Source organism: Trachypithecus francoisi, unplaced genomic scaffold (genome assembly GCF_009764315.1).
Source record: "Trachypithecus francoisi isolate TF-2019V2 unplaced genomic scaffold, Tfra_2.0 Lachesis_group15, whole genome shotgun sequence".
NCBI lineage: Eukaryota > Metazoa > Chordata > Mammalia > Primates > Cercopithecidae > Trachypithecus > Trachypithecus francoisi.
In genome coordinates this window covers 11387172-11403153 of record NW_022681460.1, presented here as the reverse complement: position 1 = coordinate 11403153, position 15982 = coordinate 11387172, and the positions used below count along the sequence as shown (strand labels likewise).

Here is a 15982-nt window from a genome sequence, read left to right as displayed (position 1 = left end):
TTAGAGGATTTCCTCCTCCAAGCAGCGCGGGTTTGCTCTCTCTTTGGGTGTGTGGCTGTTCTTGCTCATTTTAATTTTCCATTTGGGTTTTGTCAGGCTGTCAGCTTTTTTTCCTGACTATATTATGCTGCTGGTTGCAGGAGTTTGCAAAATGGGGTGATTTGGTTGCTTATTGTTTGGAATCAAACTTTTCACAGTAAGGTATGGGTGATGCATGTCATAATGATGATGACACTTCGGATGTGTAAAATATTCTGCAACTTAAAGAATGTTTTCACACACGCCACTGTCTCGTTTGGTCTGGACAGAGGCCCAGAAAAAAAAAATGAAGGCTCTACTCAGTCTGCTAGTGTCAAAGTTTTCCCTTATCTTTTTACGCCATCTCTAGTCAAACCACAGCGGGGAGAGTAATCAAATGAAAACTGAAGCCTTCTGCTTTAATCCTTGTCTCCTTCTCCTTTCAGTCAGTTAAATATTTTTCAAACACTTTCTGAATGCACTGTTAGATTCTCTGGTGACAGTTAAATAATCGTAGCAGATAATCGTTGCCGTTGGGGAGCTTTCAATGTAGGTGGGGAAACAAGATGTACAACAATGAGTTTACGCAACAGTGCCTGGCACACAGAGGGCACTAAGGAACTAGGTGCTGAATGAGCGGGTTTGTAAATGGATGTAAAACATAGCCCACCAAAGTCCCGAAGGGCAAGAATCCTTAGGGGGGAACCAAAAGATCCACAGTCCTTGATGAGAATGGGCACTGAGGGTGCAGCACCCTCCGAGTGCCTGGGTGCCTGGGAGTGAGCAGGCGAGAGGACCCGGCACCCTTGTGGACAGCCTCCTCCGTTCAGTTAGCACCATTCCATGAGGGCTGAAGTAAAGAGGAAGCCATTTGTGTATGAGCTGAGAAGAGTGAGCAGGAAAAATGCCGTTCTTTGCTCTTAAGGATGAGACAAGCATAAAGAGAGAGGCGGACAGGTAGACCAGAAAGAAGAGATTGCTCACAAAATTATTGTCAGAAAAAGTGCCAGTGAAATCACTCCACCTTCAAAGATCTATGTCCTGGTTTTGAGAACCCACTATACTGTAGACCTGTGCCAGAAGTCAGAAGAAGGCAATGGGGAGAATCAAAGAGATTCTTGGCCCTAACCCTTACGAGACACTGCCATGCACAGGAAACAGTTAAATAATTTGACTGTCTCACCTGCAAATGATCAAGTGTTGGGTATAAGCCAAGGAGCTGAGAGAGGGGGAGACCAGCGCAGGCCTGAGGAGCTGAGAAGGGAGGCTTATGTGAAGGGTAAGACTCACATGGACCTGGCCAGTGGACAAGATGTGGGAACTGCATGGACAGTTATGTGGAGGTGCATTCCATCCTGGCTGGAGAGTGTGTGAGGGGCAGTGGGAGATTGGTGGAAAAGATATAGGCCACTGGTGTTGAAGGCTGGGAGGCCACGCTTCAGAGCGGAGAAAGTTGCTAATCAGAGAAGCGACATTCTGGAGGTGGTAAGTGGAACTTTGTTCATGCTCAGAATTTTCATTCCCGTCCTGCTGTCCTAAATGCTACGCTGCAGTCTGCACTGTCCCCCACTCATGATCTGAGAGTAAGCCAAAGGAAGGAAGCGTCTTCTTGGGATGGCACTGAGCGTTTTCAGTGTCTCCTCGGGGCACTGAGCCATGCCCCAGGGCCAATGCCCGGGGAGAACAGGAGTTCAGAGAAAAGGTCGTTCTCCAGTCTAACGGTCAGCAGGACACTTGGCTTTCGTTGGGTGTTTTCACTGCCACAAAACTGTACTTAGTTTGTGAATGTTTTGGTGACCACCAAAAATGTGTATGACGTGAATTCTAGGCATTTTCATTATGGTGGATTTTTAAAAATAATGTCCACATTAATATACACCCCTGGTGTAAAGTCCTTAAAGATACAGAACACACAGAACAAAGCAAAAGTCGCCTATTATCCCGTCACACAGAGATAGTCACACACATCGTTAGTATTTTGTTGAATGTCGTTTCCCGGTGCAAATTTAGGAATTTTTTTAAAAAATGGTTTCAAATTGGACTTAATGTTTTATATCCTGCTTGTTTTAACTTAGCAATGCACCATGAATATTTTTTCATCACTAAATTTATGTTGCAATATGATTTTAGTGCCATATACTATTCCATTATAGGTATGTACTATGTTTAATCAATCAGATAGGAAATCAGTCTACTATCTTTGCTTATTTTGGTGTTTCCAGTGAGTTAGGCTTTTAACATTTTTAAAAACAACATCAGAATCTAGTATTTTCAGATAACCATGTTTTTATTGCGTAAACTGCCCAGTAAGATCCAAGTGAATGTAGAACATTCTCTACCTTTTTATCTCATTTTTATTGTCACTTCATTAAAAATGGTAATAAGTCGACCCCTCTGTGGAAAAAAGAAATAGTACATCCCATAGTTTCCTTCTCTAAGACTGTTGAAAACATGAGCTGACCAGGCCCCCATGCCGATGGACATACCTGAATATAGCGTAAGAGTGTAGGGAACTCAATTGGATCAAGAAGTTCTTAGAACTTAAATGGCATCCTGTGTTTGGTTGTAGTGAAATTTCAGCAGAAGTAACTCTACCTATTATCTTCATGGAAATGAAGAACCAAGCATTCAAGAGCTTTCTTAAGAGCTTTGCCTACCTCTTGACCAACGTCTCCCTTCATAGCATCCATCTCCTTCCTGATGTGGGATGCCATTTTGGAGGGCCGCTTCCTCCTGACTTTATTATAAGCTGTGTAGAAGAGAAGGTGTCAGCCATATTTTTCCTTTGAGGCAGAGTTTGATTTGCAGAGGCCGGGACCTCCTGCTTATGTGTCTTTCCAGTAAATAAGTGTGATTCACCACAGTTCAAAGTAACCCCATCTACAACACCTCATTTTTTTTTTTAAGTGAAATTTTTCAATGGGAATAGAATAGAGAGGAATCCTGTAGGTCTTCCATGAAATTGTACTCCCTGCCTCTCAGAGTTTTACAATATAATTAGGTTACTTGTTTTTCTTAAATTTTTTTATTGTGCTGTGCTTATCTGGATGAGGTGCCTGTTGAAGAGCAGGAGATGAAGGTCAAGAAATATAAGCACAGTGCTCAATTTTTTTTAATTACTTTGTCTTACTGTTGCTCATGGATAGAAATACAGTTTTTCATATTAAACTAATACTTAGCCATTTGCTGAAACCTCTTATCAATTCTAATAATTTATCTGTATTTCTCTTAGGTTTTCTGTGTAACAAACATACCATCTATAAATAATTACAAATTTTAGTTCTTTTTCAATCTTTTATCTTTTATGTATTTGTTTTTTCTTTTCCTACCACTCTGGCTAGGACCTGCTGGAAATAGCACAGGGGATAGGAAATAGGGATAGCATAGATTCTTAGCTTGTTCCTGACTTTAAAGGGAAGGCTGTTAGCATTTCACCATTGAGTATGGTGCTTACTGCTGGATTTTGGTAAATACTTTCTATTAGATTATGAAAGTTCGCTTCTGACCCTAGTTTGCTAAAAGTTTCTATTTTAAAAAATTATAAATGTGTTAATTATTACTGAATGCCCTTTCTGTATCTATTGATAAGATCATTGGGGTTTTCTCTTTTAATCTGATAGTACAGGAATTATTGTCATACACTTTTAAAATTTAAATTGTCCTTGCATTATTAGCAAAAATCCACATTAGTTGTGATATATTTATGCATTGTTGGGTTCTCTTTGCTGGTATTTTATTTAGGATTTTTACATTTGTATTTATATCTGCGAGTGGTCCATACTTTTCCTTTTTCCTGCCTCTTGGATTTGGTTCTGAGATTGTCCTAGTGCTTTTCCATTTTCTATCTCCTGCATTTTTTTTTTTGTTTTGGCTTTTCGCTTTGATCTAAAACACAGAATATTTTTTTTTTCATTTTTTTTCTCTAAAACCGTCTGAACCTAGTGTTTATTGGTTTTTGAATTTTTTGGGGTGAAGGGATGAGTAGCTTTTTAACTAATGAATCAGGTTTTTAAATGGTTATTAGACTATTCAGGTTCCTCTCTTGTTAGAATAATAATGTGAATTTTTCTGTGATATTCTTTATTTCATTGAAATTTTCAAACTTAATGGCACATATTTCTTCATAGTAGTGTGCTGTTATTTAATCCTTGCTGAATCTGTAGTTATGTTCTCTCATTCATTCCTAATGTTATTATTTGTACCATCTCTGTGTTTTTCTTGATCAGATTTGATTTGTCTCTTATTAGTCTTTCCAAACAAATAGCTTTTCCTTTGTTCATCTTCTCTAGTGTATCTTTGTTTTCTGATTTTAATTTCTACCCTTTATTATTTTCTTCTGCTTTCTTTGGATATACTCTTATTTACTTTCTGACTTCCTGAGTTGCATACTTATTCATTAATTCTCAGTCCTTTTTTTCTTTCTAGGACAAGATTTAAGTATTTTATTCTAAATAAAACTGTAGTGGAATCTGATACATTCTAATATGGAGTATTTTTATCATCACTCAGTTATAAGAATGTTGTAATTACCATAATTATTTCTTCTTTGATTCATGAGTTTTATTAGCAGCATCATTTTAAATTCCCAAATGAATGAGAGTCTTTAGTAATCATTTGGTTATGGATTTCTAACTTTAAAAATCTATTGTTGTCTGGGAATGTTGTTTGTATGATACTATTTCCACAAAATGCATTGAGACTTGGTTTGTGGCCTAGTACATGGTCAATTCTTTTTAAATACCGTGAATTTCTTTAGTGCGTATTCTCTGATGGGGGCTGTGGGGACAGAGTTTTAAATATGCCCATTAGATTAAACCTCTTCCTTTCGTTGCTCACATCTTCTGTATCCGTATTAATCTGTCAGTCTCTTCAAAAGAGGTGTTATTAAAATCTCTCACTGTATGTGTCACTTTGCCCTTAAAATGCTGATGATTTGCTTTATAAATGGTTATAACCATTTTCCAGAAAGAATATTAAAGAACTTTCCATTGGCATTATCTGCTTTCCCTCAAAATATGGGTTTTTTTTTTTTTGTTTGTTTTTTTTGGCTTCTAAGCAACCATGAATCCAGTTTCTCAGAAGCCTTTGTCTCAAGGCGTTTGTTTCCAGATTACCTTGTTAGTGTCCACACTATGGGCTATTTCAGAAAAACAAAAAAACTATCAAAATCATGTAGCTATGATTTTCCTATGCTTGAAGGAGCCTTAAAGCTCGTCTAGTCCAGCCAGTATTTGTTCATACAAATTCTGCCAAGAAATCTCTATTGTCAAGGTATTCTTTATCATCTTTAGGACATTCTCATTATTAGAAACAAATCCTAAGAAGAAATTCTGCCATGTAACAACCCATCCATTGTTAAAAAAAAAAAAAAAAGCTTAAATTTTCTTGTCTAAGCACAACAATTTCCAGTGTTTGTATTAGTTTTTCTCAACAGAATTTCGGGTCCTTTTAACATCGTGTTACTGCTCACAAGTTCTAAATTCTGTGTAGTCATGCTTTGAGAGACTATCAGATTATACACACACATACACACATACTCGGCGGGGGTGTGTTTGTGTGTTTGTGTTTAGGAATGTTTTAGTGGGCTCCTATTAAGGAAGCCTTTCAGGAAGCTACTCTATACTGAGGCCAAAACCAACTGAACCCATCATACGATTTCTCTCCCTCAAGGACAGCAAATGAGAATGAGCGACTGTGACCCTTGCCTGTTGTTTATAAGCAGGTACACCAGGATCTGCGTGATCCTTTTCCTGAAGATAAACAGCATACTGCTGAAGGAAGGACAACAATGCATAGCAACAAATTTCCTGTTTTTTAAAGAAAGATCCAACTTGGTTTAGAAATTGTGCTGGCTTTCTTTCTATGTTTCTAATAGAGAATAAGGAGAAACTTGCTTCTCATTTGCCGACATGAGCTAAGTGTTACGTCTGAAAGTTCCAGAGATCATAGTTTATACACTGAGGAAAGGTAGTAAAAGGTTTGCAAAGACCTCCTTCCCCGTGGGAGAGGTGCCCTACTGTGCATGCAGGGAGTTGGCTTGGGTCATGGGCACAGTACCCTTCACCCAATGATGCTTTCCAACCTCAAGAAAGCAAACCCCAACTTGGGGCCCAGAACTATTCATACAGTGGAAGAGTTCCACGTTCAGACAGACGATAAAAGAAATATCTTCATATTGCCTAGCATTGTATTTGATAAGGAATAGAGGAACAGTATTGTCCTTCTAACCAGGCTCTCTCTCTTAGTGCCTAAAATTTTATTATCATTGCATTTTTAAAAATCAAAGTTCAATCTTACTAGAATGGATAAGTGTAGCTTCTAGTTTGATGAGTCCTTAATTGTTTCTTCCTACTGACCTCCCTAGCTCAGTCTAGCTAAGGGGAGGGCCTCCATGATAACCAGCAGAACTTCTCTCTGGTTAAGCTGAGTTTGGTTTATTAAGCAACTTTACCCAACATGTTTATATCAAAAGCACCTATGTTTCTCAGTGTTACTGGAATCCCAACTTAAGTGAGGCCGGAGCTAATGGTGTATTTCAGTAAATACCGCATTAGATCACACTTTTAAGCAGCTGTGTCAAACAATTGACTTAAATTGAAATTACTTTCAGCTAACACTTCCCCCCAAATTGTTTTTACACATGCTGCTGCTAAACCACATGTCCACTGTCCTGTACTTAGGCAACTTTTTTTTTGGTTCAGGCCCTCACATTTTTCCTTACTAATTTTATCATGTCAGTTGTGGCCTATTACTCCAGCTTACCAAGATATTTTTATAACTTGAGATTGTCACTCCTGTCCTTTCAGGAGTTTGTTCCATCTGAATATTTCACCATACAAATTTTCAATATCTTCATCTAAGATGTTGACAAGTTGTTGAAGAGCTCAGAGCCCCATTTTAGGCCTCCTGAGGCCACCTTCTAGGTGAACCTCAGCTCACCAACCAGCCCCACTTAAATATTATAATTCACTTCATTGTTCTAGTATCTAGCCCACATTTTCCTGTCTTATTCCCAAAGGTATTATGAGAGGCCTTTTTGGATAATGCATTGCTGAAGTCCGTAAAGAACCACACTTCTCTGACCCCTGTCAAAATAGAAAGTGGCATGAATATTCCTCCTATGAAAGCATCCTGTCTGGAGGATCAGCCCAAATGCTAAAACACTTTAGTAGGTTTACCGGAGTATAGCTTGTTTTTCGTGTATCACACCGTGACACTTCTTCTGCAAGACCAGGTTTTTCTTTAAGACTGATTGATATTGAGATTTCAATATATATAGAAATGGGACTAAATTTTATCCAAAGCTATTTTTGCCTCTATTTTGGGGACCTTCAAGTTAATTTCCCCCACTTACACTAAACTGCCAAATACCAGAATGTGGAAACTTGAATATTAGAGATAAACTAAGTGCCCAGTTCCATTCCACCAGTTCACAGCCCTGTCTATCCCTCCAACATCCCTCCATCCCACCCTCACCACCACCCTCCTAAAGCAAGATTACTAACACTGACCTGGAGTGCTACAACTTCTTCCTAGCATCTTTCAGGTGCTTTTGTGGCAGAGCCATTCTGTATGGAGCTGCCAGACCAAGTCACTCTTGCTTAGAACTCTTCAGAGCCTCCCCTCTGAGCTCCAAATTCAGTCCAGTCCTCTCTTGGCTGCCTGTCTGATCAGAGGAGCCACTGCCTCCCCACTCAGACCCTGTTCCACCCAGTGGGCTCGTCACTCTTCCCTAAATGTCTTCCATGCCTCCTTGATGCCCATCTTTGCCCTGGCTTTTCCTGTGGCCAGGAATGTCTGAACCCAGCTCTAGATTTAGAAATCTTGCTCCTTTCTCAAACAACAATATGTCTCTCCTCAACGGAACCTTGATTGATCTCTCCATTGGAAGTGACCTCTTTTTCCACTAAGCTCCTGTTAGCACCCTACACCTTCCAACTGACAATTGTCTTGCATAGAATTATTTGTACACTTGTTTTATCAAAAGCTGCTCCAGTGGGCTGATAGCTTATTCATCTTTTTAATTCACCAAGGGCTGGGCGTCTAGTAGATAGGATGTGTTTGTTGGATGGGTCATGGGTAGATGGATAGATGGAGGAATGGATGGAGTTGAGGTTTAAGAGAGGATAAATAACTTGCCAAAATCACAAAGTTGGACTAATAGAATTAATAATAGACTCAGTTCCCAAACTCAGTATTAACTTATTTGTCTAGCACCACTCCACATTCTCTTCCATGGTTTTGCCTGAATCTTTTGGTAGAAGTCTTAGTAATAAACATCCAGTTTTATAAAATAAAGTCTTACGTTTGTTTATATTATAAATTTATTACTCCTTGATTTACATGCTTAGGAATATAAATCTGTGAAAATACATGGCAGGATTTTCCTACCACATGCTTCAAGCTTAAAAAATATTTGAAGCTAAGCATGGTGGCTCATGCCTGTAATCCTAGCACTTTGAGAGGCAGAGGCAAGAGGATTGCTTGAGCCCAGGAGTTCAACACCAGCCTGGGCAACATAGTGAGACCTTGTTTCTACAAAAAAAAAAAAAAAATCCTTTGCATATGGTGGTGCACAGCTGTAGTCCCAAGTACTGGGAGGCATAGGTAGAAGGATAGCTTGAGCCCAGGAGGTTGAGGCTGCAGGGAGCTGTGATTGTGCCACTCCACTCCAGCCTAAATGACAGAGCAAGATGCTGTCTCAAGAAAAAAGAAAGAAAGAATTTGAACGGAAACACTGCCACTTCTGAACATCTGTCCTATATGATTTAAAATATCTGTGAATACGCTGATCTTTTCAACTCTAAAACTCAGAATTATCTTAGTAGTATGCTGTAGTTATATTGTATCAGCAGTTTTTCGGGGTTTTTGTTGTTGTTTTTGTTGTTAGTTGTTTGTTGTTTTTGTGAGACATGGGCTAGGGATCTGATGTTAAAAATAGAGATTAAGCCCCAGGACAAAATGGCCACCCTACCTAGAGACAGCCGTTCTGGCGTTCTCAGGCCACAGTGTAACATAAACATGATGTTGTCAACCTGAGCCAGGGCTGATTTGCCTCATTTGAATCTGAAAAGGAGCCCACATCCTTCCTGTTGCTACACAAAGATGCTGAAAAGAATTCACAGAGAAAACAAATGGACTAATGCGTGTTATGTTTCCCAGAAGTCCTGTCTCCAGTGCCCCCAAAATAGTAAAATAGTTGGGAATGAGGTTGAGCAAGAAAAGAATAAAGGAATAAAAGTATACAATGCCAAGGAAAGGCCAATAGAAACTGCTCCTTTTACTTTGCTTCTCTTAGTGTTTTTTTTCCAGTGTGACTCTGTAGATAATGACAAAGAGAAATGCAGGGTCATTTTTTCCATTTTCAAGTAGAACTTACTTTGCACAATAGATCCACTGAGGCTTGCACCCATTCATGGTTTCAACTCCGATCTCTCCAGTCTCAACAAAAGTGAAGGTGGCCAATGTGTCCTTTTGTTGTTCTGTGACTTTGCTGCCCCTTTCTTGCTTTTTAAAATAAATTCCTTAGAAGTATGGAATGGCGGGAACACATGCCCTTTGTTTCAGCAATTCAGTCAAAATTTCCCGACTTGCCTTCAATGTTAGTAAAAAAAAAAAAAAATGACATGAATTATACTGGCATGAATCTAGGTGGTCTGGCCAACAAAGAAAGGAAAGGAGGGAAGAAAATGAGGAAAGGAAGAGAGAGGAAGAGCCTGCATCCCTAAGATTTCTTTTCTCAACGAATATTTATTTGGTTACCTCTAGTACAGGCATTTTTGGTCATTGCATTAATTCGTTCTCACATTGTTATAAAGAAATACCTAAGACTGAATAATTTATAAAGAAAAGAGGTATAATTGGCTCATGGTTCTTCCGGTTGTACAGGAATATAGTGGCTTCTGCTTCCAGGGAGGCCTCCGAAAGCTTCCAATTATGGTGGAAGGCAAAGGGGAAGTGAGGCATCTCACATGGTGAGAGCAGGAGGAAGAGAGGCCTGGGAGAAAGGTGCTACCCACTTTTAAACAACCAGATCTCTCAAGAACTCACTGTCATGAGGACAGTACCAAGGAGGGTAGTGCTCAACCATTCATGAGAAACTATCCCCATGACCCAATCACCTCCCACTAGGCCTCACCTCCAGCGTTGGGGATTACAACTCGACATGAGATTGGGAGGGAGACACACATGCAAACTGTATCGGTTATGTTGCAGAAAGTCAGAATAGAAGGAATCTAGAGCCAAATACATAAAGGCAGGAGTTGCTTCAGAATGGACATACACATTTAGTAGCAGTTGCACATGCTGTCACTCTTGGATCAGAAGTTAAAGATGTCAGATTTAAACTGGATATAACAGGGCAATTCTACAGATGTGGGGATGCAAATTATGGGATTTTTTTTTCCAGCAGAAATCATGCAGTCTTCCTAGAGGCCTTCATTATAAGCACATTTTCCATCATGTAGGTCATTTATCCCTGTCATTTCTTAACTCCATATTTGTTTCCACACACAGATTTTGAACATATGTTTATTTAAAATATTTATGGGGTATGAATGCTATTTATCTAGCGTTGTGCTGAAAGTTTTACCCTATTAATTATAATTGTGTTATCTACATTGAAGTTTTTTACCTTTTAAGGAAAGAAAAAGGAGAAACTCTACAATCATGTAAACAGTATATAATTTGCCCTGGAGATGCAGAATAACTTCTAGCAGATAATTGCATGCTTTGAACATGGAAAGTAATAGGGTAGAACCTGAACTAAAAGAGGACCAGGTTCTGTTCTCCCTCCCTCGGGGGAGGATATGTTAGAATATTTTGTGTTCATGTTTTAATAAGCTTTCGTTGGATTATTAGGGTGCACTTAAGTTTTTCCATTTTAGAAGTATTCGGTTGGTGCAAAAGTAATTACCAGTTACTAATATAATCTTGTGAAGTAAAACCCATTCGTTGGGGTACACAGAACAAGCACCCTCTTTCCGTAGGGCAGCTCAGTCCGTGTATCATAAACATGGTTATCATTGCCATTCAATTTTAGTTGTTGCTCCAGAGAGACTTAAAAGCACGTCACATGTGAGAGATCAGCAGGCAATATTTGGGGCTGTGAATATTGAGCAAATATTAAGGTTTTTTTAAAGTTCACCTTCACTCATGATTTACCTGCCCTAAGGAATTTGCAACAAATTCAAAATGTCAGCACTAGAAAAAGTGTCTGAGATGATCTGGGTTAACCATTATAGTGGCTGAGGCCCAGGAAGAGTGAGTAGTTTACCTAAGGTAACCAGCAGGTCAGAGTACAATGCGTGTTTCTGTTCAGTCATTTTATTCACCTCCTAGGAAACATATTGCAGTGCAGGTGGTTCGCCACTTTTGATCAAATGCACCAAATCTTTAACTTAAATTAATCTTTTCAATTACTGAGTATCTATACCAGTCCTTTCCCATAGACATAGTACAAACTATAAATGCAGGCAACACAGGTAATTAATTTTAAATTACCGAGTAGCCACATTTAAAAAGCAAACTCACGTGAAAGTAATGTTAATATTTTTGAATTTAAGACAACGTGTGTAAAATCATTTCAACATGTAATCATATTTTAAAATTTATTAAACATTTTACATTCTTTTTTCATACTAAGTCTTTGAAACCTGGTTATGTGCTTTACACTTACATTACATCTCATCTTGAACCAGCCACATGCAGTTAGTGCTTGCTTACCCTATTAGCACAGGTCTATATGGATGAACAGGTCCAAGCTGTATACCAAACCACAGGCCCCTAACCCTTGAGATCAAAAATGTCTCTGAGTACTAGTTCCCATGTCTTTGAATTTTTGCTCTTGGTACGCCATGCTTGTCTCCTGAAAACCCAGAGAGGTGAGCAATCATGAACTGCTATAAAATGAGTGTGTCTGTTGAAAACATGGTCCAGCTCCTGCTAAGATAGCATTATTCTGTGATATAATACTCTTGTCTTCGTCTCATTCCATGAAGTTCTACATTTCCTTAATGTCAAAAGTTCCCTTACCAGCTGCAGCCATTTCCTGTGGATAATGTTCTAAATGGCTTTTATTTATGAGATGTCTTGTGCTATAACTGCTATCAGAATGAATATATATTCCAAAGCCTATACCCCAAGTCAGTCTAATTAACAGTCTTCTAAGAAATAATTGTTAAACTTTAGCTGTAGCTCACAACACTGGTATCTCTCACTTTGACCTAATTACAGAATGTGATGTTACAATATGTAAGGAAGGAGATCAAAGAGGAAAGTCATTTTGCTTTCTGTGTCTTCATCTTGCTTTCTATGTGCATCATATTTCATAGCTCCCAACCTCCACTTCCAACTGGCTGAGGGAAGAAAACACATGGAATAGTAATGAATGAGTATAGAAGCTGAGGCTGTTTTATTTTCCTCATCTTTGAAGTAGGAACAATAATAGTGCCTATCTTGGAGATTCGTAAGAATGAAGCATGAAACATGGGATCTGACATACCGTTGATGCTCAACAAATATTAAATTGCTTCAGGAAAATAGAGAGCAAGTAGGTATATCTGGTGTGAAAAATGGAAAGGAAGCCTGCCAGCATTTTTTAAGGACATTATCTGCATTATTCTTGGAATCAAATCCGACTCCACCCAGGGCTGAGAGCTTTTTATTTCCATTGTGTCTTTAGCATAGTCATGCAAACCAACATCACTTCCAATGATAGGGGAATGCTGGAGTCAAAGCAACTAGTTCATTTCAGAGGACAGGCAGTGTATAATGTCAGAGGGAGGAGCTGACCCAAATAATGTGTTTCAAGTCATCAGAACACCTTCATGTCTGGTTTTCATAGTAAATTGTGACAGCTGTACAGGAGAAGACAGAATACACTTTTTAGATGTGATTTTGTTTCTTTTGTGATGCTGCTTTAAACAGTTTCACAGAGTAAGGAAATAGAGTTTTTATACTGTAAGACTTTAACTCCCTTCTTTCCTTGACTTTTGCCTCTTGGATCTGCTTAATAAACTCCTTCAGCAAGGACTCATCTGCTTTCCTTGAAGCTTCCAGGTATTATCTCTTGGTTGAATACAACAAAAATCACACCAAGTAGCTACGTGACACTCATGGGTGCAAGTATCTCATAGGAAACTGGTGAATTCTGAAAATGGTTTTGAATCACTTCCTTTCACTGCTAGACTCTTTCTTAATCTACTTACTAAAGTGCTACTTGGACAAGAGAGTATCGACAGTTACAGGGAAAAACAATATAGAATCCCAGGCCATGTGTAGGCTTGTGTGGACACATTTTAATTTTTTAAAGAATATTTTAGTTATCTAAATTGTGTACCTAACCATTTATATTGAGTACATAAATTATTAGTAAATTAGCATCTTTCTTTTGAGGGCCATGTGTTATCTGCTCCTGTGATCCAAACATATAGCACTAAGACAATATAAGGGGTTCTCTCTCTCTCTCTTTCTCTCTCTTCCCCCCTTTCTCTCTCTCTCCCTCTCTCCTTCTCTCCCTCCCTTTCTCCTTCTACCCTCTCTCTGTTTGTCCTAATTTACCTGACGTTTCAGCCCATGTTGCTGTTGGAGGATTCTAAAGATGAAGCCACTCCTAACCTTAATGCCTGATAGCATAGAGAATAGTTAGTGACTTCACTGGAACTTACACACCCATGCCTTTTCTTTTGTTTTTTTTTTTTTTTGAGACGGAGTCTCGCTCTGTTGCCCAGGCTGAAGTGCAGTGGCGCGATCTCGGCTCACTGCAAGCTCCGCCTCCCGGGTTTACACCATTCTCCTGCCTCAGCCTCCCCAGTAGCTGGGACTACAGGCGCCCGCCACAGCGCCCAGCTAATTTTTTGTATTTTTTTTAGTAGAGATGGGGTTTCACTATGGTCTTGATCTCCTGACCTTGTGATCCGCCCGCCTCGGCCTCCCAAAGTGCTGGGATTACAGGCTTGAGCCCCGCGCCCGGCCGCCTTTTCTTTTTTGCTTTGCCATGAGTAGGCAGTTGCATACTTTATTTAGCAAAAGACAGAACTGTTAAAAACCTACTAAGTAGTGGTATATTCATACTTTTATTGCCTGGAATACTACTAGGCAATAAAAGCTACTATTATGGATAAAGCAATAAAAACTGCTATCCACTCAGCAGCAATAAACTACTGAATGTACAATATCATGGACAAGTGTCAAAAACTTGCCACGTAAAATAAGTAGACACAAAGAATAGATACTATATGATTACATTTATATGAAACCCTAGACCAGAGAAAACTAATCTGTTGTGGTAGAAATCACAACCGTGGTTTGCCTGGGTTGGGATTTGACTACAAAGGGACCCCAGTGCATCTTTCTAGGGTGATGAAATGTTCTAGATATTGATGGGGGTTTAGATTATACAGGTATATACGTTTGTCAGAACTCATTGAACTGTAAACTTCATCTGTTTATACATTGCACTGTGGATAAATTATGCCTAAACTTAAAATAAGAGGGAACTAAAAAACCCACATGCCTTGCTAAACCTCCCCAAATTATTAGAAATTCTCTTTCATTTATGAACTATTTTTTTGAAAGACAGCTACCAGATATTACTATCACCACCTTTTTGTACCAGGTACCTGGTAGGTATATCAGTTTCCTGTTCCTTTCAGACTCTTCCTGGTGCTGCAGTATACAGTGGTCACCCACCTTTGAGAAACATAGAGTGCCTTCCTTTTCCCAGGAGATTATCCCAGAGTCACATGGGAAATCAATGTTGTGTAATTTGTACAGGGGAAACATTACCGAAGGCATTTTTTTTGGAAGGCATAAATGTATTTACTCCCCAGTGTATTGTTGGCTGTGTTAATTCAGAATTTGGAAGAGAATGCTCTTAAGTCAGAACTTTTTGTAAAGTGTTCTGTGTTGAAATGTGCAGATGTTTACATTAAATTTTAAATCTTTCATTTACCTGCTCACCTTCTCCCTCCAGAACATGCTCCCTGTTGTTAAGCAGTGTTTCTGAAATACAAATCCATTGTGCAACTCTTGCTTAGAAACTACAGTGGCCTGCTCTCTCCTTCACATTTAGGCCCTGCTTAACCCTCTAATTACCTGCATTTGCTCATTCTTGGCTTGTGTCACACCAAACAAGGGTGCTCCCTGGTATGCTCCTCTCTCCTGAATCCATGCCTTCGTAAGAGCTGTACTGCAGCCTGCAAAGCACCTTGCCCACCCCCGTTTTCACCAGTCCTTCCCACAGGCCCCACTCAGGTGCCCATCCTCTGAGAACCCGACCCAGCTTTCACAGGAGGCGTGAGCCGTGTGCCCACGCTTCAAGAACATTGTGTGTGTTTCTCCAGGCGAGCACGCTTACTACATTGGGGAGAACAGGTCCTTTCCTGTCTGCCTTCTCCCATGGACTGGACACCCTTCAGTGAAAGAGATACATCTGTACATCTGTATTTTGTGCACACTGCTTGGATATATAGTATTGGCCCATGAATGATGATGGGTGAATGAATGAGTGGGTGGGTGGGTGGGTGGATAGATTCATTCATTCACTCACTCATTCATTCAACACGGCAGCAGTAGCCTTCTTTGTGGGACCGCCAAAGAGGAGACAGATAAGGACCAGAATGTTCTGTGGCCCTAGCAAAAGCAAATTTTTCTGGGCGGATGTTAAAGTATGCCAGTCCTGCTTTTCTTGCTTTATTTTTCCAAGCAATAAGGAGAACATGACAATATTCTTTGCCGGGGTTGTACTTTCTACCTCTCCTCTGCGTGAGGGTATTCCTACCTAATTCTGAGAGAGAAAATGAAAACTTACCGCTAATGATATAAAAGCATATTTATTGTTAGGTGATATTTGTATTTTGGGGATTTTTTTCCTCAGTAGGAACATTTTCTAAATACCTTCGCATATACCATTTTGTTTTATCTTTACAAAAATCTCATTAATTAAGCAGGTGATGGATCATCA

At 39.4% G+C, this 15982-nt stretch overlaps 1 protein-coding gene across 7 annotated transcripts in view; it reads left to right on the top strand.

Moving 5' to 3' along the window:
• The window catches only part of FYN (FYN proto-oncogene, Src family tyrosine kinase), a 210226-nt gene that overhangs the window by 111290 nt on the left and 82954 nt on the right, over positions 1 to 15982 (top strand). The window contains exon 1 of one of the 7 annotated variants that reach the window (XM_033234324.1): positions 1197 to 1297. The exons of 4 other annotated variants lie outside the window; for them this stretch is intronic. The gene's annotated coding sequence lies outside the window, so the exon portion shown is untranslated. Of the gene's footprint in view, positions 1 to 1196; positions 1504 to 15982 lie in introns of those variants that run through there. 2 more of the 7 variants (XM_033234327.1, XM_033234322.1) reach the window with 2 other exon arrangements.